At 46.3% G+C, this 24991-nt stretch overlaps 1 protein-coding gene and 1 long non-coding RNA gene across 7 annotated transcripts in view; one reads left to right on the top strand and one right to left on the bottom strand.

The window, feature by feature from the left end:
- Positions 1 to 24991, bottom strand: part of LRFN2 (leucine rich repeat and fibronectin type III domain containing 2) — a 371749-nt gene that overhangs the window by 1385 nt on the left and 345373 nt on the right. The gene's annotated exons all lie outside the window — the stretch shown is intronic.
- Positions 6403 to 24991, top strand: part of LOC143839595 (uncharacterized) — a 113400-nt gene continuing 94811 nt past the window's right edge. For all 4 annotated transcript variants that reach the window (XR_013231779.1, XR_013231778.1, XR_013231776.1 and 1 more), the window contains exon 1: positions 6403 to 7214. This is a non-coding gene — a long non-coding RNA (uncharacterized LOC143839595). The remainder of the gene's footprint in view (positions 7215 to 24991) is intronic.

Raw genomic sequence — 24991 nt, 5'->3', positions numbered from 1 at the left:
AAATGTAAATAGGAACACAGGAGAAAGATACACTTAAAACAATTTTAGCTGCTTATCTCCACAGTAGAACAGGCATTATCCAAGTGAGTTATTTCTATTTGTTGACTATGTGGAGCTCGTGACAAATTTTGATTTCCTTTGCAGAGCCCTGATACTTCAACTTACCCAACACTCCAATGAGCCACTAGTAAATTTGATTAGATGGGAAGTAATGCTACTTCAGCTTGACTGCTGAGAGGCTAAATGCATTCTTAGCACATAAATCAGTAAGGTGGCTACCATGTACTGAGCAAACTAAAAACTCTTTGTCAGGATGGTCTTAGGTATGTGGCTGCTGTTCCAGGTCACATACTGGGGACACACCACCCTAAAGCCCCCAACTACATTATATGGTGTGGTGATGAATTGCCTGGACAGACAGCCCAGCCTCTCAGCTGCACAGAAAACAGTCACAGAGAACAGGCTATTCAAAGAAGACCTGTAGCCACAAAGTGCAGAGGGTGTCCTTCACAGCCTAGCACTACACAGCTTCCTAGACTGGATGGGCTGATTCTTTCTTCCTCCTTTAGGGGCCAGTTGTGGTGATTCTGAGGGTGCCGTCATTTATCCCTTCTCCACTCCCAACTTAATGAAACAAGAACTGATTAAGCTTTGTAGCCAATAGCTCCAAGACCAGACTCTACTACAGTCCCTGGCTGGGGACAGTAGGAGGTAGGAAGTTTCAGGCTTATGTGATGGTAACACAGGATTATTTGCAACTGGTTTTGCCTTTCCCCATGCTTGGGTTAGCAAACTATAAGTTCCAGTTTCAAATTATCCCAGAATGTAATTGTTCTTTGACAATTACAATTCAGATGCCAGAGGGCATTCTGGAGGTTGCAGCTGACCTAGGTGTACTGCCCAGGCCAAGTATTCTCCTGGAGTCACTGGGAGAACCGGCTGTTGATCTCCCAGAGAATGAGCAGCCTGGTCCCAGCCAGGCTGATATCCAGTCCTATGTGCCCCCTCTAGCCCCAGGGTCTTGCCAGAATTACAGCAATGGCACTATTGGTCCAAGAGTCCCTCAAACGTGCCAGAGGTGGCACCATTGGGCCCATTATGCACGGCTGCCAAAACGGCGATTTTGGGTCACATGGAAAACGCAGAGGGGGAAGACACAATGCACACCGGTTATGCACAGAGCGGGGCGCGATGGCGGCAAAACCCAGAGTAACCGATTATGCACGCGGCGATCCGGGCGCCACTTCTGGTTGCGCCCCGGTCACCCGGAAGCTGCGCTTTCTTCCGCGTTTCGCTAAGGCGGCTTTTTCGGTAGCATGCACCAAAGCTGCGGCCGGTTGCAGCTGGCACCGTGCGTTATCGGTGATTTTAGTCGCCGCCATTCCTCCCCGAATGTGCGCTAAACCCCCCGTGCATAATGGGTCTTAGACTCACCTGACAGTGGTCAGGAGATCAGCATGTCTGTCAGATCGCTGTCCAGTTAGATAGGACCCAGATGTAACTCCTTCCCCTGATGAGGACTAGGTCTAGGTGTAAGCCCTCTGACTGAGGGTTACTCCACCATGATTTGGTGTACTCAAGGTCCTTCATGGGTGCAATATATGCATTTACCTGCTTGTCTTCCCAGACATTTCCATGTTTTGGTTCACTACAGTGAAGCTCTGCCTGCCTGAATCCCAATTCCTGACACTGGCCTGACTCATAGAATCATAGAATAGAATCCTAGATTCATAGAGTTGGAAGGTGCCACACAGACCATCTAGTCCAACCCCCTGCTCAATGCAGGAACAGCCCAGAGCATCCTAAATCATCCAAGAAAAGTGTGTATTCAACCTTTGCTTGAAGACTGCCAGTGAGGGGGAGCTCACCACCTCCTTAGGCAGCCTATTCCACTGCTGAACTACTCTGACTGTGAAAATTCTTTTCCTGATATCTAGCCTATATCTAGCCTATATCAACTCCTGATGATGCTTCCAGCTCCAGACCCTTGGATTAGGCTCCTGACTACACTTCCAGCTACTAAGCCTTGTCTTTCGCTCCTGACCATAGTCCTGGCTTCTGATTCTGGTTTGGCTTTCAACTCATCCTCCATCTTTTGACCCCAGTCTGGCTTCTCTCCACTAGCTGCCCCACCTTCTGTCTGAACTGTCTCCCTTTGCTGCTGACAAACACATTGGACTCTGTACAGGGACTCAATAGGGTTGGGTCTGGGCGGGCCGACAGGCCTGGCTCTGGCAATTATGCACAACGCCGGCCTGCCACAGCCCCAGCGTACCCAGGAAGCTACGGAAGATCCCACATTTGCTTAACGCAGGCCTTCCATAGCCCTGGGCCGGAAGGCGCCTGCAATGGTGGCGGCAGCGAGCATTATTGGTGACTTTTCTCAAAGCGCTGCTGCCGTCAACGCGGGCATTATGGCTCGTGCATAATGGGTCAAAGAGAGGCCCTGAAGATTTCATATCTGAGAATTAACCTTCAGTACCATAGTCCCCCCCCCCCATTTTTTTTCCTACTTTAAGTTTCTGTAGGGCTAAGGAACCTTGACCTGGATAATTCAGGCTAGTCCAATCTCATCATATCTTGAAAGCTAGACTTCTAATATTTGAATGGGAGACCCTGAATGCACACCAGGGCCATGACACAGATGCAGTCAATGGAAAACAACCTCTGAACACCTCTTACTTTGAAAATCGTATGGGGTCACCAAAAGTCTTGATGTCCCTTTTCCCCACTACCAGGGCTAGGTAAAATCAGGCTTGTTCAAAACCCACTTGAGATTACTCACAGGTACTGGAAATTCCAGCAAAAAGCAGCCAGGTATAAACATTTGTTAGCTATATGTACCCAGGCCTGCTAGTAATGTTTACATTATGCCAGTAGATCCAGACCATTGATCCCTGCAGATACCTGCACATTGGGAGAAGGGTTTGAATATTTATATCTCCCTATAAGGAGCTCAAAATGTGTATATATTGTTTTATCCATTTTATCTTTACAAAAACACTGTGAGGCAGGTCCAGCTGAAAGGGGGTGCCTTGTGCAAAGTCAGTCAGTGAGCTAGCATGGCACAGTAGGGATTTGAAGCCAGTCTATACAGGGCTTTTTACCCAGTTCCAGTTTGAATGAATCCCTCCCATCTACACTGAATTCGATTTGCATTTTGATTTGGGGTGCTTTAAATTTTCCCTCTGCAACAAGCATGATTGCTTCATGGTGATCCTACCTTTGCCCCACAATATCCTGGAGTGGATATAAACCTCAGTATTTCAACAACAACAACAACAACAACAACAACAACAATGAATTAACTCTGCTTTGTGCCTCCAATGGGGTAACAAAGAAGTCTTCCCTGATTGGTCAGGGTGTCAGTTCAAAGTCTTCCTGGTTCCTGGTAGCAAGGCTTGCCTTAAAGTGAATGTGCTCCAAAAGCCCTAACTTCTCTCAGCAGAGATTTCCCTCTTGGTTTTCTCCCCACTCCTCTGCTGTCTCCAAACCGCTCCACCCCACCACATTCAAGAAAAGAAAGAGGCTCCTGCTACGCTTCTCTCTCTCTCCCCCCCCCTTTCTGAACTTCTATAATCGAGTGTAGAACACTTTCTGTTTCCATGGGGGGGGGGGGGAATAGAGGAGGACTCAAGTTCAAATCGATCTGAATTCAGCAGTATCCACAATGGAACAAACAAAGTAAGTGCAGAAGCAGCCCAGGCCTCAGTCTGATGTGATAACTAATGCACTATTCTGGCTAACTACACTAATCTCTATCTTGCCTTATGATTGGCCTTTACCTGAGACCATGAGGAGCTGCTGCTAATCCATGTGGGTAGTTTTGTCTTAGTTAGAACAATGGCCTCTCTCAGTTGTAGATAGTTTTGCAGCTCCCAGGCCCATGTATTGTGTATGTATAAGGACTCAGGTCCAATCCTTGAGAGTTCAGGTTAAAGACAGACAACTTAATGCAATACATTTTTAACTTTGCATGACAGAACCTGTCTTTACATGTATGCAGATAGAGCTGCCAACTATGTAAAGAAAAAAGTCATGTAAAAAAGTCTGTAACAGCTGTCATTAAATCACAAATGAGATTGACAGTCTTATTCTTCACTTTCCTGCCTAAAGTTCTCCCGTAATTGCCTCCCTAAAGTAATTTTTCCCCTTTCTGATTTCTCAGCAATAATTCATATAAGTAAAGAATGTTTTAGACCACTTCAGTCAGAAAGGAGTGGATATGTTCTGCCAGCAGCCACACCTTTTTATTCACCAATCTGTCAGATGGCTAATGTTGGCAGCTCTTGTCCATGTAATATGGCAAAAATGAGAGACACCATGCAGATGACTGCACATGAATGTTCTCCTATGGTCACCTAATGGTCTAAACTGACAAAGGAACATGCCTCTGTTCTAACCTGAAAGATTAGGAAAATATGCACACTGCAGACATCACATTCTCTACAGAAAATGGGGATTCACAGAATATTTATACAGAAATTTTCAAACCCAAGGCCAGATCCTGAAGATGAAACTCAAATACTTTGGCCACCTCATGAGAAGGAAGGACTCCCTGGAAAAGAGCCTAATGCTGGGAGCAATCGAGGGCAAAAGAAGAAGGGGACAACAGAGAATGAGGTGGCTGGATGGAGTCACTGAAGCAGTAGGTGCAAACTTAAATGGACTCTGGGGAATGGTAGAGGACAGGAAGGCCTGGAGGATCATTGTCCATGGGGTCGTGATGGGTTGGACACGACTTCGCACCTAACAACATGGGATTATATCCAGTGATCTATGGATAATAGGATTACAGATCTGTTATAAATGCCATTCCTACTATGTATGGGATCATGGATCCTGTGTTAACTGGTCACCATGCAGAGGGAAGGGATCTGATTATGCTATTCTCTCAATAGAGCTGCAGTGATGAAAGAGGCAGAAAGGGAGGTGTTGTCCCCTTCCCTCTCCCCATTGTAGCCTCCTCACCCATGTGGTTGTTCATGTGGGTCTTGCAAATGTTGGAATATGCCAGAACTCAAGTGTGCCTGATTCAAAGTCATATGAAGAATATCCTACAGGGGGCATTGAGGAGATGAGTATTTATCGTAGTTAGAACAGGAACTTCCTGATATTTTTCAAATAATCTCCTCCGGTGTCCTGTTTTGCTCAATTGGAGACTTTCTGCTCCTTCCTGCTCCTTTCTACACAAAGAGCCAGCTTGGTGTAGTGGTTTGGAGTGTGGACTTCTAATCTAGCAAATCAGGTTTGATTCCCCGCTCCCCCACATGCAGCCAACTGGGTGACCTTGGGCTACCGCAGCACTGATAAAGCTGTACTGACTGAGATGTAATATCAAAGCTCTCTCAGCCTCACCTATCTCACAGGGTGCCTGTTGTGGAAAGGGAAGGTGATTGTAAGCCACTTTGACACTCCTTTGGGTGGAGAAAAGCGGCATATAAGAACCAACTCTTCTTCTTCTTTGAAGGCACTTCTTCCCTGATCGCCTCCAGAATAGACAATGAATATAAAACAAAGCAGACAAACTATTAGGACTCACTATCTATATGAAGTTTGTTTCTTTTCTTAGTAAAACTGTTTTATTCTTTTAAACATTCTGATGCTTTACTTCTCTTTGTTTATTTAGACTCTGCCAACAGCAACCTCAGAAATCAAAAAAATTCTGGGGACATAAACGATTGCTGGGGGGAAGGAACAATGGAAAAGATTGGTGACTGTCACTGCATACTACTGATGGATTTTTGGGTTTGCCTCCTCCATTTATGATCACAACAATCCTCTGAGGTAGATTAGACTGACAGTACATGACTAGTCCAAGGGCACACACCAAGTTGTATAGGGAGTGGGGGTGGGGATTTGAACTTGGTTTTAGCCACACAAACTTTACAAAGGAGAACCTGAAAGGAGACAACAAACAAAAAGGCAGGCATTAGAAATATGGGCACATACAGTTTCAGAAAAGAAAGGGAATTAAACAGCTGACAAAAATGGATTTTTAAGGAGTGATTTTCCGGAATATGAAAGGCATTCTGAGAAACAGTTCCAGGTATAAGGAGAAGCAAAGTAGGAAGGGTAGATTTTCACCATAAAAAGGATGTTTATCATTAAAAAGTATTATTGAGTATAGAATCATAGAGTTGGAAGGGGCCATCTAGGCCAGTGGTCCCCAACCTTTTTATCACCGGGGACCACTCAACGCTTGACAATTTTACTGGGTCCCACTGCCCTAACGCTCTCTGACTCTGATCGCTATGGTAATGTATAAACATCCCTTCAAAATAAGATACAGACACGCCACAACAATGAACATAAGGAACATTTTATTTTCATGGAAATTTTAACTCATGACAATGACAAATCAATGGGAACCCTGAGCTTGTTTCTCTGCAACGAGATAGCCCCAGGTGTGCCTGCCAGATCGTGGATGAAGTAAAGGGCCGGGGGGGGGGGAGAAGGCGTTCTTCGCGGCCCACCTCCAGTTAGTCAACGGACCATATGTGGTCCGCAGCCCACAGGTTGGGGATCGCTAATCTAGGCCACCTAGTCCAAACCCCTGCTCAGAGCAGGATCACATCCACATCTCATTAATTTAAACACAATCCCACAGTCCCTCTGTCTCTTTCCCTCATCTACAAGCTTTCACCCTTTAGCTCCAGTTCTTCCTTTGTCAATTAAAAAAAATACACACAAATACATTTTATTTTGGAAGAAGTAAATGATTCTTTCCCCCTCCTCTTCGTGTGAATTTTCATTCACACTCTTGAATTAATCAAGGTCCACCTTCCTGCCTCAGCTGAAGTGTGAAACTAGATGTTCAGGATTAATCATTCTTTAATCCTTTTTTTAATTCACACTACATTTATCTGAGATGTGAATTAGACACTCCTTACAATCCTCATAGATTACATGAGGTTGTGTGTTTCTTTGCTGGCCTCCCTGCATCAAAGAAATTGCCACTTCATATTCTTTAAGGAGTCTTTTCATCACCTTTCTCCTGCAGCCACATTCTTGAACTTTACCCTACCAGGACAATATTTCTTCCCTCTACTTTGATCTTCTGCAGCCTTACTCGTGAGGCATCTTTCTCTCTCAACTCCCACTTCTTCCTCACTTTCACCTTTGATTATATATTATCCAGATGCTGTTTTTCTTTCTCTCGGCTTCTTGGTCTCAAATGACTTGAACAATGAATACAGGGATGGAAAGCTCTGGTAAGTCCTTTGTCTATGCTGTTCCATACAATAAAAGGCGACTGCAAATAAGATGGTTACTTTAAGGAGCAGGTAAGTACATAAGAACGTATGTGCCGGATCAGATCAATAGCTCAGCTAGTCCAGCATGCTGTTTCACACTGTGACCAGCCAGATATACCCAAAAGGATTACAAGTGGGTCATGGGGGCAAAAGTTGCTCCATTTTGTTTCCTCTTTTCAGTGAAAGATATCTGTTTGGCATCCAGAAAGTTCCAGGTTCAATCACTGGCCTTTCCAGTTAGAAGGGTTAGGTTGGAGGTAATGTGAAAGAGCTGACTTTAAGACCCTGGGGAGCCATCGCCAGCCAGAGTAGGCAATACTGACATTGATGGACCAGAGGTCTGATTCAGTATTTGGAAATTTCATGGGTATTAGATCTGTGTTTTTCCCTTCTGAATATAGATTTCCATGTAACCATTATGTCCAATAACCATGGGTGGACCTACCTTTCACGAATTTGTTTAATCTCTGAAGTAGAAACATAAGTAAGGAGGTAACAAAATTTTGTGAACATAGCAGTTCCGTTTGAAAAGTCATATTTCTTTAACAGGATGCATCTAGTCATTTCCCCCCCTGTCCAAACTAACAATATTTGTCAAAAGTACTGCCATTAAAACTGATGCCTGTTTTTTCCCCATTGACCATGCATAAAAGATGTATAAAATAAATGATATGACATAAAAATACCATATCATGTATAGACGGCATAAAATGTTATATGTAAAAGTGACAAATTAAAATCTGAAGCTGGTTAGATAAAATCAACAGTTATCTTTTACTTTGCGTGTACAAGACTCTGAGTCAGAATGCATGTAAATAAAATACTTGAGAACCACTTTAGAAAATGTGATAAAAAAGTGTATTTTCCTGGCCAAGAATGCTACTTGCAATTTACAATCAAATTATGATTCCAGTGGAGGAGATCTCACCCAGCACGGCTGTTCAAAATACTGAAAATGAAACTGGAAGGTAGTTGGTGCATGACTTCTGCCGAAGGCAATAGTACCATATCGCATCCTCCTACACCCTCTTCTTCAAAACATAGTGCACTACCATTTTAAAGTTCTGTTTTATATTTTAAGGATTATGCATTGTACCTTTGTATTATTTTTCTTGGTGTATTTTAAATGCTGTTAGCCAGCTCGAGCCTCATTCAGGGGAGAGCAGGATATAAATTTGATAAACAAATACAAGTTTCATTGGCTGCTGCTCACAGTGCAGCAGTGTCACACCACACTTTCTGAATTATGGGGAGGGAACAGAAGGAGAAACAAGTGGTTACCACATGTTGTTCATAAAGTGTTGTTCTTGTTGAATGTATTCATAGAATCTGAGGTGGAGTCTGAGAATCCCCTGGAAGTATAGTTCATCTCTAGCCAGTTAGGCTGAAGGGAAAGCTCTCTCCCCTCACATGCATCCCTTCAAAAGGAACTCACATGGCCCCAGAATCGACTTGGTTGCTTGGCTGGTGATGTCTGCCCTTCTGAAGCCTGAGACCTACTACTGGCAACTACAGTCCCTGTTGTTGTCTGCAAGGCCAAGTCGTTGCCTAATAAAAGTGGATCACCTAGTTACCCCAAAGTCTCACTGTCTACTTTCCTGTAAAGCTAACTACACTTGAAATTCTGGGCCACTTATGCCTTTGAGTTCATAGGAAATTTTATTAACCAGGCAAAGCTTGAAAAATTCACTTCAATTCCCATGTCACTCCATACATTTACTTGTTCACTATTTACAGTTTCAGGCTGTAAATATTCTTTATTTAGCTCTTCCTGAACTTTCCAGACTCGCAAGATTGATATTGGTCTGTCTGTCTGTCTGTCTGTCTGTCTCTCTGCACCCCAAAATACAAACAGTTGATGGTAAGGGCTGGCCAAAGCCCACAGCCCAGGAGGGACACACCCGCAACCACTCCACCGCAACCACAGTCTGTGAGCCTCTACCTTCCTCTCTAGATCGCTGCTCATCTCTAGATTATAATGACCAGCTCTGCAGGCAAAAATGGCTACTTTGGAGGCCAGACTCTGAGGCATTGTACGATTTTAAGGCCCTCATCGAAATCTCCAGGAATATCTCGAATCCAGGGGTAGCCAACCTCCAGGTGGGGCCTGGAGAGCTCCTGGAATTACAGCTTATCTGCAGAGTATAAAGATCAGCTGCCCAGGCAGAAAGGGCTGTTATGGAGCTTAGACAGGGTTGAGGAGAAGAAACATCTAAGGCTTCCCACACAGGTTGTTGTGGAGCTGAAATACTTGAGGTCTACTGCACAGGGTTGTTGTGCAGATGAAACAGGAGGCAAAAGAACCTCTGCAACAGCTTCCAGTTTCACCTGCACAACAACCCTGTGTGGTAGGCATCAAATCTGCAGAGAGTTGCTTGGCTGTTTGTTCCATCCAGCAGCATGGCTGGCCACAGCAGTATGTTAAGTGAGAAGGGGCTTTTCTGTGGCCTCCCTGTCAGCCAACTGTTTAGCAGAAGGGGAAAGCTCCCCCACTCAAAAGGAAGGCCCACACCCATGCCTTCAGACTCCCCTGTGTTGCTCTCGGAAATACCTCCATCCCCTCAGTCAAGGGGTGTCAGAGGCTGCTTCGCAGCAGGCATGAAGAGAGGGGGGAAAGCAGCCTCCTGCCAGCTCTGTCAGGGTTCTGAGCCAATTTAAAGTTGGTCATGACAGTTAGGACAGCCTTAGGGCAAAAAGGGCTGGCACAGCCTATTCAAGCCTCTGTTCTCATCCCCCTTGGCAGCCCTACTGACCTCCTTTCCCTACGGTGGTCAGGGGCAGACTGACAGTGATTCCAGATTGCCCCTGGCTATGCTGGGTCGGTGGGCCCCGTCAGGACTTTGGCCCAATGACTGGGCCAAAGTCCTAAGTGGGCATGACCTATCAGAGGCAAGGCCCAATGAGGACACACTTTGCCCATCCCGACTGGGCCCTGCCTCTGACAGGCCACGCCCAATCTCCGCCCAATTAACTCTTAGCAAAATATATATAACAGCTCCTGCTGTTACAGATTACACTCTTAGTCCACCTTCCTCCTTGGTGGGACTCAAGGCGGATTACATAAAAACCCATAAACCCCCCCAAAACCATAAACCTCCAGATGGCAGAAAAAAATCCTTCCACTCACTCAAGTATCTAACCAGCCTCATTTACATGTAGTTTTAAACTGTTACTACAGGCCATATGCTGCTAACAGGAACTGTTCCCTGCCCTTCTTCAAGTGACAAACTTTCAAATACTTTAAGAGAGCTATCATGTCCCCTCTCCATCTCTTTTCCAGGCTGAATATTCCCAAGTCCCTTAGCCTTTCCTCATAGGGCTTGGTCCCCAGGCCCTGAATCATCCTCATTGCTCTCCTCTGCACCCTCTCAATGTTGCCCATGTCCTTTTTGAAGGACTGCATACAGTATGACCAATGTGGTATACAGTGGAACTATGATATATTGTGATTTTGATGTGATGCCTTTGTTGATACAGCCCAAGACTGCATTTGCCTTCTTTACTGCCTCATTATATTGTCTACTCATATTTAGCTTACAGTACACAAATACCTCAAGATCTTGTTCATGCACACTGCTACCCAGAAGTGTATGTCTCATCTGATATGCATGCTTCTCATTTTTGTGACCCAGATGTAGAACTTTGCACTTCTTATTGAATTACATCTTGCTTGCATTTGCTCAGTTCTCATTGATCTCTATATCTTCTGGGGTGCTCACTATTCCCAATCTGTCATCTGAAAATTTAATGAGTACCCCCCTCCCATCCTGATCATTGATAAAAATGTTGAAAAGTACCAAACTTGGTACCAAGTTCTGAGGCACGCAACTGCTCACCTCCCTTCAACCTGATGAAACACCACTAACAACTATTCTTTGGGTACAGTTTTCTGACCAGTTTCCTATCCACTTAACCATCCAGGCATTGCAACGAATCTGCGTTGATTCGTTGCAACGGAGAGACCCATCTAGCTAGCAGGTGGTGTTTGAGCTGCCATGTCATCGTTGCCATGCTCCCCCCGAGTGAAAAAAAAATACCCCCCCTCACGGGTGCGATTTTCAGCCGAAAATACAGTGAAAAATAAAGGGATAATAAACCAGCAAACGGGCCTCTGCGATGCTTGTGCTTGGTGACTTTAAACAGCTCTGGGGAGGGACTGCAGCCGGGGAAGCCTCGCTGGGTAAATGAAGGATCGCCGGTGTGTTGATGTCCGCTCGCTCCAAGAAAAAAAAATGGCGATCGCTTCCCCGGAAGATCAGAGGAGAGAGCCAGGGGGAGGGATTTTGCAGAAACCGCAACAATGGTAACACACAGAACTTTCCCGCTAGTGTTGCAGATTGGTTGCAAGAGTGTAGCACTTTCCAGAGGGTGAATCCACTTTTTGGGATTTCCCTGAAAGCGCTGCAACGAAGCGCTTTTTGCCGATCGGTTTCAGGAGTGTTGCAGATTGTCAACGACGTTGTGCATAGCAGCAAAACAGTAGCGATTTCAATTTGCAACCATTGTGCAATTTTGAACGAGTGCGGAATGGCCCCTTGAGTTGACAAAATTCAGTTCCCATGGGGAAAAAGGGCTGCTTGGAGGATGGATTCTATGGCATTAGAGCCTGTTGAGGTCCTTCCCCTCTCCAAACTCTGCTCTCCCTGGGCTTCAACCCCAAAATCTCCAGTATGGTTGTGTGCGGTGGCGGTTGAATCGGCCATTGCTGGCCAACACAGCCAGTGCCACGCTGTGTGTGTGGGGGGAGGGGAGGCATGGGCGCCAGTGCATGACTCAGCGCACACATGCAGCCGTGGCGCTGGTGAATGTGTGTGCGCACTGAGTTATGTACCGGTGCCTGCGCTTCCTCTCCCCCTGCGGCGAAGTGCTGGCTGCAGTGGCCTGGAACAGCCAGTTCGGATGCCGCCTCGCACAACCCTAATCCAGTATTTCCTATGATCTTCTTGTCCAGGTATTTCCCAGCCAAGAGCTGGGAAACTATTAATCATACTATTAATCATATCAGTCAAACTATTAATCATATCAGTCAAAGTTTTACCACATACAGCTGTTGTAGACATCAACCTGCCCCAATTACCCCTATAGATATTTGCTTTCATTGTCCACACATCTGAGCAGAATAATGTTGGAAAGCCCACGCAAGCCCAGTCTCATCAGATCTTGGAAGCTAAACAGGGTCAACCCTGACTAGTGTTTGAATAGGAGACCTCCAAGGATTAGGATGGAGTTCCTCCAAGGAATATGAGGAGTCATGATGGAAAGAGAGAGAGAGAGAGAGAGAGAGAGAGAGAGAGAGAGAGAGAGAGAGAGAGAGAGAGAGAGAGGGGGGGGGGGGAGGGAGGGAGGGAGGGAGGGAAGACTCTGAGGATCCCAGCTCTTTGTCCATGAACCAAAATACATATATTTCTGATAACAGAGAAGGATCTGTGATCTTCCACAAGTACTTATTTGCATAAGTAAGCTATCTACACTAACATCCTGTTAATGAACAGGGGAGCATGCAGTATGGTGAGCACCCATGATCTTCACAACAATATCCCAGCTTACTGCTGTATATTCTTCTTTATCACCACAGTTGTTTTTCCCTGATATTTTTCTCAGTGATGGATTTCCCTAAAGTATCTATACATGCTCCACCATAAACAAGTAAGCATGTTAATCAGCTTTTCCAATGCTCTTTCTTGATGAGGAATTATCTTATCAAGCATTGGCATAATCCACTATTACTTACCGCTACTATTGAAACTATATTTAGCAGCAGTGCCATGCAAGGTGCTGCATAGGACTGACATGATCCTTCCTCTAGTCCAGAAAAGTATTTTTTTAATTATACAAAATGAAGGCTAGACAAAAAGAATCTCAACCAGAAGATGAAGGGGCATGGGAGAGAAACTAGTTGGTGAGACAGACACTACAGATGTTGAAAAGCAAGAGGTAGGCAGGTTTTGTGGATTTCCCCATGAGACAAGCCACTGTTTTTCTGTAATTTCTATCTCAATCCCCTTTGCAAAATGGTGTGAAACTGGAGTTTGGGGGGAAAGGGAACATATCCCTGTTGCTGAAGCAATAGAACCAAACTATCTCTTAAACTGGAATATACTTTTTTTGAGATACTTAAAGCTAAGCTTAGTAAATGTAGCTATTCTGCCAAAAGAATAAGAGCTGGGTTTTTGTACCGTGCAGTTTACAATTGCCTACCATTTGTCTCCCCACAATAGTCACCCTGTGAAGTAAGTGAGGCTGAGACAGCTCTGAGAGATGTGTGACTGGCAGAAGGTTATCCAGCTAGCTGTATAGGGAGAAGGAGTGGGGAATCAAACCCAATTCTCCAGATTGGAGGCCACCACTCTTAATTGCTACACTAAGATGGCTCTCCTACATCAAGCTGGCTCTCAAAAATGTTCTGGTAGATATTCTGGAAGTGGTAGAAAGTCTGCAGTGTTCCTAATAATATCACTAGGAGTAACTCAAAATTTCCCCAACCCTCCATGTGATCCAGTCATCCCAACATATCTGGACATTAGGCCTTCCATTTACCAACCAGGGGTGGGGAACTATAAGGCTATATAAGACTACTAGCTGAATGAGATTTCTAACTCAAGTATGTCCCAGTGATTTTGATTTCTCATGTGATTGCCTGAATTAAAGTACATTAAGAGTTTCCACCTTCCCCAGAAAGGGAGAACAGGATGGCTGTTGAAACACTAGGAACATAGCTTGTCACTAGTTTGAATAAAGCACCAAGAATATTGCCCAGCTGCAGCTGTTGAAGGAGCTCATTTGGCTTTTCCGTACTACTGAGCCCACATAGCAATGTGTTGTGTTCCATGATCAACAGTGTCAAGAATACAGAGTGGCTGTAAATGAGTGCGCCATGTGATGAAACAAAGCAGAGATTGAAGTGGTTTCTTGGCTCCCCTGTGTTTGGAATCATCAAAGAGTCATCCATATCCCAGAATGAAAATGTGTCTGTGTTGATTTTAGGTGTGGAGACTCTCGGAGAAATCATCAATCACAGATGACTAGCAATATATTTTGGAAAGGGAGGGCTATTTTGGAGACTGTTTCGAAAATAGTCTTGAGGTTATATAACTTGATGAATCATAAGATCATCCTGTTCAGATGTAGGGCAGATTATTTTGCTTTTATTTGTTAAACCCTAATTATTTTGCCTCTTTAATTCAACCCTGGGTTCTTGTATCTTTATTATATTTCCAGCCCACCCTTCTCCAGTGCTCAGGGCAGGTGACAGCATCTGAATATACAATATAAATTTACAAACTTAAATTTAAAATCTTAATCTTAATTATTAAAAATACAATCACACAATGCAGAAACTGTTTTGTCCACCATCTTGTTTTTTCAAGATGAAGAAAAAGGGAAGGGGGGCAGTATATCAAATATACTCCCTTCAATGAATATTAAATTATAAAGGTAGTTTAAGATATAGATAGGGAGGGTAGGGATGGCAGTCTCCAGACTAAAAAGATAATTTCCCCTGGAAAAAATGGCTGCTATGGAGAATGGACTCCATAGCATTATACTCCCTCCATGCCCAAAATCCCACCTACTCTTGGCTCCACCATCAAAGTCTCGAGGTATTTCCCAACCCATAGATGGCAACCCTAGAGGTCAGTAAATTTTCTGATGTTATTCCAGGGCCTCAACATGTGCCTAGTGGAACATCTCTGTCTTGCAAGCCTTGTGGAATTGTTTAAGGTTTCACAGGGACCTGATTAATATGGATAGAACATTCTACTAGGTTGGGACAAAAAGGCCCTGGACCTGTTTGAGGCCAACTTGATTTTCCTGGGGCTGGGGATCTTAAGCAGAATGGGAAGTGAAGTACAGTCCTTCTTGGAAAGTTCATACATAGACACAGTATTTATTTTGTAAAAAAAATAAATAAAACGAAAGAAAGAAAGAAAAGGTGCTGGTACTATATATGGATACATTGATTTCCACCAGTTCCTGCCTTAGGCCTCCCAAAAGGTGCTGGTACCCCATACCAATGAGTGCTGCGTAAATACATACCATGTATATTCCTTTTTTATGCATGTCTATGTAAATAGATGTAGCCTGAAATTATGGCAATTATAGATCCTTGCAATTCTATGAATTCAGTATACTATGTGGGTGCCCCAGCCCTTTTTGATTCCAGAGAAACATTTTTGGTAACTCTGTGTCACTATCTGAAGAATTTTTGTTTTGTTTTTTCATATAGACTGCCTCAAGTGAGGCAATTATGGGCAAGGGCAGGATCCCCACAGCAGCCATTTCTCTAGGTCATCTGGTAGTGTGAGCTTGAAGATTCTCCACTCATAGGGGAAGTAACCCGGAAAGTCAAAGTGAAAGAACAAATCGTACAGAAGTTTTATTCTCTGCCACAGAAATAAGCTACCAGGAAGCTCTAACTAGCTGAAGCTATAAACAGAGACAACCAAATGGAAAACACAGTTTCTTGCTAATGAAATAGTCCTTAAAACGTCTTGCTACCTGAGAAATGGTTCACCTTTCCCTCCTTCTTCTACAGTTTGGGAATAGCATGGCAAACCTGTGTAGTCCAAAAATCAAGGATACTTCAGAAGTAGAATGATCCCCTTTGGCTCAATCAAAACATGAAGTATCTATTAAAATTTCTGCCTAAAGAGTTTAGGATGTATTATAAGCTATCTGAAACTAGTACAGTATGCAAAATAGTGCCTTGTAAAGAAGAAGAACTAGACATCAAATTGAGGGAATTCTTAATTCCCTAGCTCATCCTTCCTTGAGTTGGATTGTGAATATGAAGAAGTCATTGTGACAACTGCCAGGTGTGGCATCTAGATTCTGATCTAATCTTCCTCACATCTGCAATGCTGACATGCTTTCTTCATTTCCATGTCATGGAATTTGTGGCTCAACTGAAAATTCAAAACCAGAAAGCCAGTTTGTCTCTAATGATAGGGATCCTCCTGTAACCGTGGGATGGCTGTCTATTCAAGGTGCAGAAAAGAATGGCTCATATCATTGGATGCCCCTTTCCTCAGCATACTAAGTGGGCAAGGACATGGTGTACATGAAGCCTGAATTCCAAAGCCTTCCAAGGGCCTTACCTCTCTACACTCAGGTATTATACCCCTTCCATGATTCTTGCTTTGCCATCTCTACAAATCTCAATTGCCAAAGGTTACAGACTTCAAACAATTCTGCTCTTTTGCCTAGATCTGCCTCTCAGGATACCTGCGTTATACCACTACTCTTTCCAAAACCCTTGTCAAAATCCAGCTTTCCATGAAGTCTTGGAAGCAACCTGTTTTCCCTACTCAAGCAAATACATATCCACCTGATGTGTATACTACCTGATGTAATGAACCTCGATTCATGCCATCCCGGTGCTTCATTTCTCACACTTTTCAGATCTTGGCCGGCTCTGGCCAAGGCCATGAAGCAATAAACCTGTCCTCTGATCCTCTTCCTCCCTTCCTTTCCCAGCGGGAGAGGCTCCATGCGAATGTATCAATCTTACTGTAAGTGTCCTTGCAGAAAAAACTCAAAGTCTCAACAAAGTGCCAACCGCTTGATAAGGTTCCGGGCCATCTGGCAGCTTGGGAACCGACTTGTCTCTGTTACTTTTCCACTCTCCCACAGAAATACCTTCAGCTCCCCCTCCCCTATTTGGTGGGCTCTATAACTGCCCTGCGTGTTCCCTTGTACTTTGTTATTATCAAGATCTTTGCTTAGGAAGATCTTGGCATGCTTTAGCTTTCTGTGGACTTAGCCTAATAAATCTCTCTTGGAAATTTGCAACTGGCTGTTGGATTTCAGATGTGCTTTTATTTGGGACTCCACAGGCTGGGTTCAGCCTGACTCCTGACAAATTGATAATAACCACTTCTCCCTGTTAATCCATCCACTGGAGAACCTCGCTACCCATGGCCGTGGTGCCACCTGACGATTCAGGGTTGGACGTCATGGAGCAATCCCCGGACAGGGGTTGCCAGCACCTGATCATCCACATCCCCATCGGGGAGCGAGCAGATGACGGGGCGACCACGGTACCATTGACGATTCCCCCCCCCCGGTCCAACAGCTCGGACGTCTCTCAGGGGGATCTCCAACCCCCTGACCGCAAAGTCTACTCAGAGGAAGGCAAAACCCCGGCCCCGACATGTTCGCCGCCTGTGGCAGCAGCAGACACTGGCCCCCCCCGCAGACGACCCATCGAGGACAGCTGGGAGATCGCCTTCTCCATCAAGCCCCGACGAGGAAGGGGAGGCCCCCGATAACCCGGGGTTCCTAGACCGCCTAGCCAAAATGGGCCGACAAGTTGGGGTCGACCTCACCCGGGATGGGCGCCAACACCTCGTCCATGTGGAAGAACTAGAGAGCCTGATGCTGCGCGTGGGGGACCAGAGGAGAGAGATCGATACCCTTCACCACCAGGCCGAGACCTACCGCAATCTCTGGAATGCCCACCTCGCCATAGAGAGGGGCACGAAGGGCCAAACCTCCCTGCCCACATCCCTACCTGCCACAGCTACTGTCCCGGCTTCCCAAGCTGCTACTCGCCCCCCTGTGGGCCCCGCTGTCAAGCCGAAGCACCACAGCACCCCGGCGGTAGGATTCGGAACCATTTGGAGGACCATCTTCTCCACCCTACCGTCTGCAACGGCCCCCCCTCCACGGAGATTGACTATCCCTCACCTGGACATGGGGGGGGCTGCCTGCGGGGACTTGGCTGGTGGAGGGCGATGCCTACACCGATCCCAGGCCCCAGCAGGGGCCAGAGCGACATCCAGCTTTCGGCAAACCCCCACCCCGTCAAGACTCCCGACGTTCATGGAGAGGGGACTCACCATCATGATCCCAGCCACGGGCCACGGACCCCGGGACATTTCTATCGGGTCCATGGGAAGAGCCTCGCACCCAGACCCCCACTCCTCCCGCTCCGCCACTGCTGGCGATGGGGGGTCCACGGGGGTCCTATGCGCACCCAGGGGGGCCCCTCCCATGGGGGTGGAATCCCTACATGGTCCCTCAGATGGGCAACTTCCCGATGATTCTGGCGGGGATGCCTTATGCCCCCCCAAGCGTTGGGCGCGCCGCCCCAACCGACCCTGCAGCCACCACCCCCATTCCCACAGCCGGCGCCATTTCCTGTTGCCCCCCACCATCTCTGGCTCGCCCGCACACTCTGCCAGAACAATGGGGTTGCCCGGGGGGAACACCATGAACACCTGGGGGGATGGAAGTTCAAGGCAAGATTCGATGGATCGCCGGAGAGACTCACCTATTTCTTAATTATGGTGGATGGATTTTTAGCGAAATGGGGGGGACACCTTTTGGAACGAGATAGACCTGGTACGTACCCTGGGCTGCAACCTAGATGGCAAGGCAATGGAGTGGTGGGTCGACCACCACGAGAATGGAATGGTGGCGGCCACCTCCTTAGCATCCTTCAGGGAGGAGCTCCAGGAGGCTTTTCGTGACCCTTTTCGAGAACGGAAAGCAAGGGAGGCTCTGGCCTAGCTTAAGCAAAAGGGGAAACCTCTAATGGACTACGTCATAGACTTCCGCTCCCTCTTAGCCAAAATCCCCACCATGAACGAGGTGCAAATCGTGACTGCGTTCGTTGACGGGCTCGACCGCCCCATTGCCAATGGGATCTACAACCGAGGACCCCCCATCGCGGGGACCCTGCAGCAATGGATCGACACCACCAGGGTGATCAAAACCACCCTGGTGGATTTCAAGGACTACAACCACCTCCCGCCTCCTGAAGAGCTCCCAGACCGACAAACTCCCTGTGGCCGCAAAACCTCTGACGACTCCGCTGAGGGGATCAGGATGGATCCAGCGAAGGTCCAGACAGTGCTGGAGTGGGAGGTCCCCCGCACCCGCCGCCAACTCCAATCCTTCCTCGGGTTCGCCAATTTCTACCGGGATTTCCTTCCAGGGTTTTCCAAGGTGGCCCTGCCCCTCACGGATCTTCTCAAAACCAACGGGAAAGGTGCTCGGGACGGCTGCCCAGGTGCCCCACTACCGTGGACCCCGGACTGTACGAGCGCTTTCGAGAATCTCAAGCACCTTTTTACCTCCGAACCCATCCTCACCCACCCCGAGACCGACAAACCCTTCGTGGTCCAGGTCGATGCCTCGAACGAGGCCATTGGGGGGGTCCTCCTCCAGCGGGGGGAGTCGGAGCAGCTGAGGCCTTGCGCCTACCTCTCCCGCAAATTCTCCCCGACCAAACGGAACTGGGCGATTTGGGAAAAGGAGGCGGCAGCGGTAAAAGCCGCCCTCACCACCTGGCGCCATTTCCTGGAGGGGTCCAAGGTACCGTTTGAGGTCTGGACCGACCATAAGAACCTGGAGGCTCTGCGCAAACCGCGAACCCTGAACGCCAAGCAGATTCGCTGGGCTGACTTCTTCTCCCGATTTAACTTCACTTTAGTGCATATCCCAGGGAGGAAGAACTTCATGGCGGATGCCCTCTCCCGCATGCATCAGGGGGGGGGAACCCCCAGGGTGGACACAGTCTTCACTCCTGAGCAGCTGGGCCTGCTGGTGCAGATTCTCAGTCAAATGTGGAAAGGGGGGCCAGGGGGACTCCCCAGCGGGCACCTCCACTGGCCGCGCCCCCGGTCCCGCTCTCGGGTTTCAGACATAGTAGATTTGCGATTCTTTCGCAAGCAGCTCCAGTACTTAGTTTCCTGGAAGGGCCTCCCCGACTCCGACAACGAATGGGTGGACACTGAGGACGTCTCCACCTCCCTTCTCCTTCACAAATTCCACTCCCGCTTCCCTGACAAGCCGGGCCCGGCCCCGACCGCTGCAGGGGGGTGAGCAAACTGGAGGGGGGCCTTAAGGAGAGGCGAGTGTCATGAACCCTGATTCATGCCATCCCGGTGCTTCATTTCTCACACTTTTCAGATCTCACTGGCCGGCTCTGGCCAAGGCCATAAAGCAATAAACCTGTCCTCTGGTCCTCTTCCTAGCTTCCTTTCCCAGCGGGAGAGGCTCCATGCGAATGTATCAATCTTACTGTAAGTGTCCTTGCGGAAACAACTCAAAGTCTCAACAAAATGCCAACTGCTTGATAAGGTTCCGGGCCATCTGGCAGCTTGGGAACCAACTTGTCTCTGTTACTTTTCCACTCTCCCGCCGAAATACCTTCGGCTCCCCCTCTCCTATTTGGTGGGCTCTATAACTGCCCCGCGTGTTCCCTTGTACTTTATTATTATCAAGATCTTTGCTTAGGAAGATCTTGGCATGCTTTAGCTTTCTGTGGACTTAGCCTAATAAAGCTCTCTTGGAAATTTGCAACTGGCTGTTGGATTTCGGATGTGTTTTTATTTGGGACTCCACCGGCTGGGCTCAGCCTGACTCCTGACACCTCTTTCTCCACTACTCAGCCAGTTTGGTGTAGTGGTTAGGAGTGCGGACTTCTAATCTGGCATGCCGGGTTCGATTCTGTGCTCCCCCACATGCAACCAGCTGGGTGACCTTGGGCTCGCCACGGCACTGATAAAACTGTTCTGACCGAGCAGTGATATCAGAGTTCTCTTAGCCTCACCCACCCCACAGGGTGTCTGTTGTGGGGAGAGGAATGGGAAGGCGACTGTAAGCCGCTTTGAGCCTCCTTCGGGTAGGGAAAAGTGGCATATAAGAACCAACTCTTCTTCTTTTTCTTCTTCTTCTGTTGTCTCTAAGTATTGACTGATTGGAAGTTACTCAGGCTAAAGAGCTACCTTCTTATGATGATGATAGTGATGGTAGAGAACTTCCTACTTGCTTAGTGGGTGGGGATTCTAATTTCCAGTGGTTAATTTTTGCTATATGCGTCACTATAAATGATGTTTTTACTATGGTTGAAAGGTCAAACTTAAGCTAAAACTCAGGGGGGAGGGTTGACCTTTGGTGACGGATGTACGCATGGGGGCAGGGCATGCGTTTTGAGCCGGGGCCATGGGGGCAAATCCAGGAAGCTGCGGAAGTTCCTGCATTTTCTTAACATGGAACCTCCGTAGCCCTGGGCTGGGACATGCCCACGCTGGCGGCGGCGGCGGCGAGTGTTATCGGGGATTTTCCCTGAAGCCCTGCCACCTCAAGCACGGGCGTTCTGGCCCATCCATAATGGGTCATGGTGGAGCATAAGGGTAGGGTTTATCTGATAAATATGAGCAGCCAAAGCCATGAAGGTTATTGTTTGTGATGGCCAGTTCCTTAAACTGGACCCATTTATTGATGGGCAGGCAATGGTGTGGTTGCACAATGGGACTAATATGCATGTACCCATGAAACTCCTGATAATATCTGAGCTGATGTCTTCCATTTGACTTTGAGAGGGGCTCTCATAAAGTGTATTACAGTAGTCTAATTTTGAAGTTACCGTGGTGTGGATCCAAGTGGCCAGATTAGCTGTATCAAGGGGGCCATGTTCTGGCCTACTTTGCAGCTGCATTAACTTGCTTCTCCAGCAGGCAAATGCTATTAAATATCCCTTTCTCAACCAGTGTTTCATGAAACCCTGGGGTTTCTTGACAGTCCTGGAATGGTTTCCTGAATGGGTGGGAGTTAATTAATTTTAAAAATATTTTTAAAATGTGTTAATCATTTATCAGGTGATATGACCATAGATAGTAATGTTGACCTGCCTTCTTTCTAAATGGCCACTGATTTGCCTGGAGGGGGTGGGAAGGGAAGGGGCCCTGGGTGGGCATGTACAGAGCTGTGCTTCTCAACCATATTCTGCATGATCGCAACATTTCTGGGGTTTCTCGAAGCCTGAAGAATGTTTCAGGGATTTCTCAACAGTAAAAAAGGTTTTTTTTAAGTTAAAAAGGCTGCCCTAGGCTCTTATTTAAGTTGAACTCCATCAAAAGTGGAGAGGACAATGTCCTTCCAGATCTCTATCTTCCTATTACTTTTGTCTCGTCAGGGTTCAGTTTCAATTTGTTTCAGGATTGCTATTACATAACTTTCAGGATCTCTATACAGACTTTGGCACAGTCAGCATATTTGAGGACAGCCAGCCCCATACCCAAGATTTGTCTCAAGGAATTTACACAGAGATTGAAAAATTGGAATTTCACCCTGTGAAACCCCACTGCCTAGGTCTCACAGTGATGATAACTGGTGTCCAACGACAACCCTTTGAGTCTAATTTGTGAGGAATAATTTGAAATTCCCAGCATACAGTTTGCTTTTTTTCACTGCTGTGGCACACTTGGTTGAGATATCCATTAAGATATTCACTATGACCCCAAGGTCTCTTCCCTTCTGTGGCCCAGCAAGTTCAGACCTTATTAGCATATATATGGTTTGGATTTTTTCTTCTAATGTGCATCACCTTGAACTCCATTTGCCGCATTGTTACCCACTCACAAAATGTGTAGAGTTCCTCCTGGAGCTCTTCACAAATCGCCTTGGTTTACCCCATGCTGAATAATTGTCTCTCATCTGCAAACTTGGCCATTGTACTTCTCTAGGTTCAGAGAATTTATCTACAAGTTAAATATCACCAATACCAAACCTTGTGAGACCCCACTGTTTACTTCCACCCATTGCGAGAACTGTCCATGTATTCTCTTCTTCCTGTCATTTGATAAAGTTTTAATAAATAAGAACATCTTTTTATCACATGACTGCTAAGATACCACAGGAGTCTTTGGTGAGGTATCTTGTCAACCACCTTTTGAAAGTCAAAGACACAGTATATGCTGTGTCACTGTTAGAGACATGTTCATTCATATTCTCACTCCAAAAGATTTGTGAGGCAAGATTTCTTCTTGCAGAATCCCTGCTGATTTATCTGCAGTAGACTTTGTTTATCTATGTGCCTCATAAGTTTGTCTTTGATTAGTTGCTACTAATTGGGGAGGACAGGAATTACTGGCCTAGAATTCGGTGGTTCTCCTGAATCTCCTTTTAAAACAGTGTAACGTTTTCTGACCAGTTTTCTGGTACAGTGATTGATTTTTAGTGACATATGCAGGTTAGTAGATCAACAATTTCACATTTGAATTCCCTAAGAACCATAGGTTGTATGCCATTAGGACCAGGAGACTTATTAGCTTTCAGTTTCCATAAGAGCTCTAGAACTTCATCTCTCACTTCAGTTTGACTCAATTCTTCAGACACCCACTCTGAAAATAGTTTCCTGAGTAGAAGCCCAACATTATCCATAGTAAACACAGATGAATACATATAGGTCCTCTGCCATCTTTCAATGTTACCGTGGTTTGCTAGATCTCTAAATAGGAGAGCCACCACCACACCAGATAATCCTGACCCTGTTAGACCACTGGTCTGACTTGTATATGTCAGCTTCATATAACAATGTGTTTATAAGAGAGGGAAACAGAATAATCTATCTGTAAATTTCTACAGATCTTTCATAAGAGCAGTTGGAACAACTACCCTCCTTCCAGCTTCTAAGTCAGCCTTTCACAACTTTTTTACTGTTGAGAAACTCCTGAAACATTCTTCAGGCTTCCAGAAACTGCAGAAATGGTGCGATCATGCAGAATATGATTAGGAAGCATAGCTATGTACGTGCTTTAGTGGGGCCCCTCCCCTTCCCATCCTCTCCAGGCCCGTCATTCGCTATGGGGGGGATGGGTCAACATGACCATATATGGTCATAGCACTTGATAAATGTTTTAACAAATTTATATATATATATATATATATATATATATATATATATATATATATATATATATATATTTAAAATTAATTAACTCTCACCCATTTGGGAAATCCTTCCAGGGCCATTGAGAAACTCCAGGGTTTCATGAAACCCTGCTTGAGAAAGCCTGTTCTAATTAATAAGAAGTTTATGACTAATTGCTGTATAAATAGCACTGGGGAATCTGTACATTATATGGAAAAAATTAGCATGAAGAAACAAAATGTTGTGAGAGTGAAGTCTCAAAGGTTTACACTGAAACAGGGAAAAGCAAAAGCAAAATGTCTATTTTTGAATGTAGCCATCAAGGCTGAAAAATGTGAGAGTCTCTCCGATAGCAGAATCACCAGCAGAACCAACCATGCTTCTTTCCTGCCTGCCATGAGTCTAAAGAGCTGTTTGCTACAGCAGGTGGGGGAAGGATAGGCAGGGGCCAATCAGGCCAAAGGAAGAGAAGGGCATGAAGCCCATCAGTTCCATCTTAAAACAGAATAGCAGAAAAAGAGTTGGTTCTTCTATGCTGCTTTTCTCTTCCAGAAGAAGTCTCAAAGTGGCTTACAGTCGCCTTCCCCTTCCTCTCCCCACAACAGACACCCTGTGAAGTAGGTGAGGCTGACAGAGCCCTGATATTGCTGCTCGGTCAATGCTGTGGCGAGCCCAAGGTCACCAAGCTGCCTGCATGTGGAGGAGTAGGGAAGCAAACCAGGCTTGCCAGATTAAAAGGTAAAGGTAAAGGTATCCCCTGTGCAAGCACCGGGTCATGTCTGACCCTTGGGGTGACGCCCTCTAGCGTTTTCATGGCAGACTCAATACGGGGTGGTTTGCCAGTGCCTTCCCCAGTCATGACCGTTTACCCCCCAGCAAGCTGGGTACTCATTTTACCGACCTCGGAAGGATGGAAGGCTGAGTCAACCTTGAGCCGGCTGCTGGGATTGAACTCCCAGCCTCATGGGCAGACCTTTCAGACTGCATTTCTGCTGCCTTACCACTCTGCGCCACAAGAGGCTCTTGCCAGATTACAGCTGGCTTTTAATTAGTTAATACTTTGTTTTTGATCTGT

Source organism: Paroedura picta, chromosome 1 (genome assembly GCF_049243985.1).
Source record: "Paroedura picta isolate Pp20150507F chromosome 1, Ppicta_v3.0, whole genome shotgun sequence".
Classification (NCBI taxonomy): Eukaryota; Metazoa; Chordata; class Lepidosauria; order Squamata; family Gekkonidae; genus Paroedura; species Paroedura picta.
The sequence above is the reverse complement of the archived record's forward strand: the minus strand, read 5'-3'. Positions and strand labels throughout refer to the sequence as shown.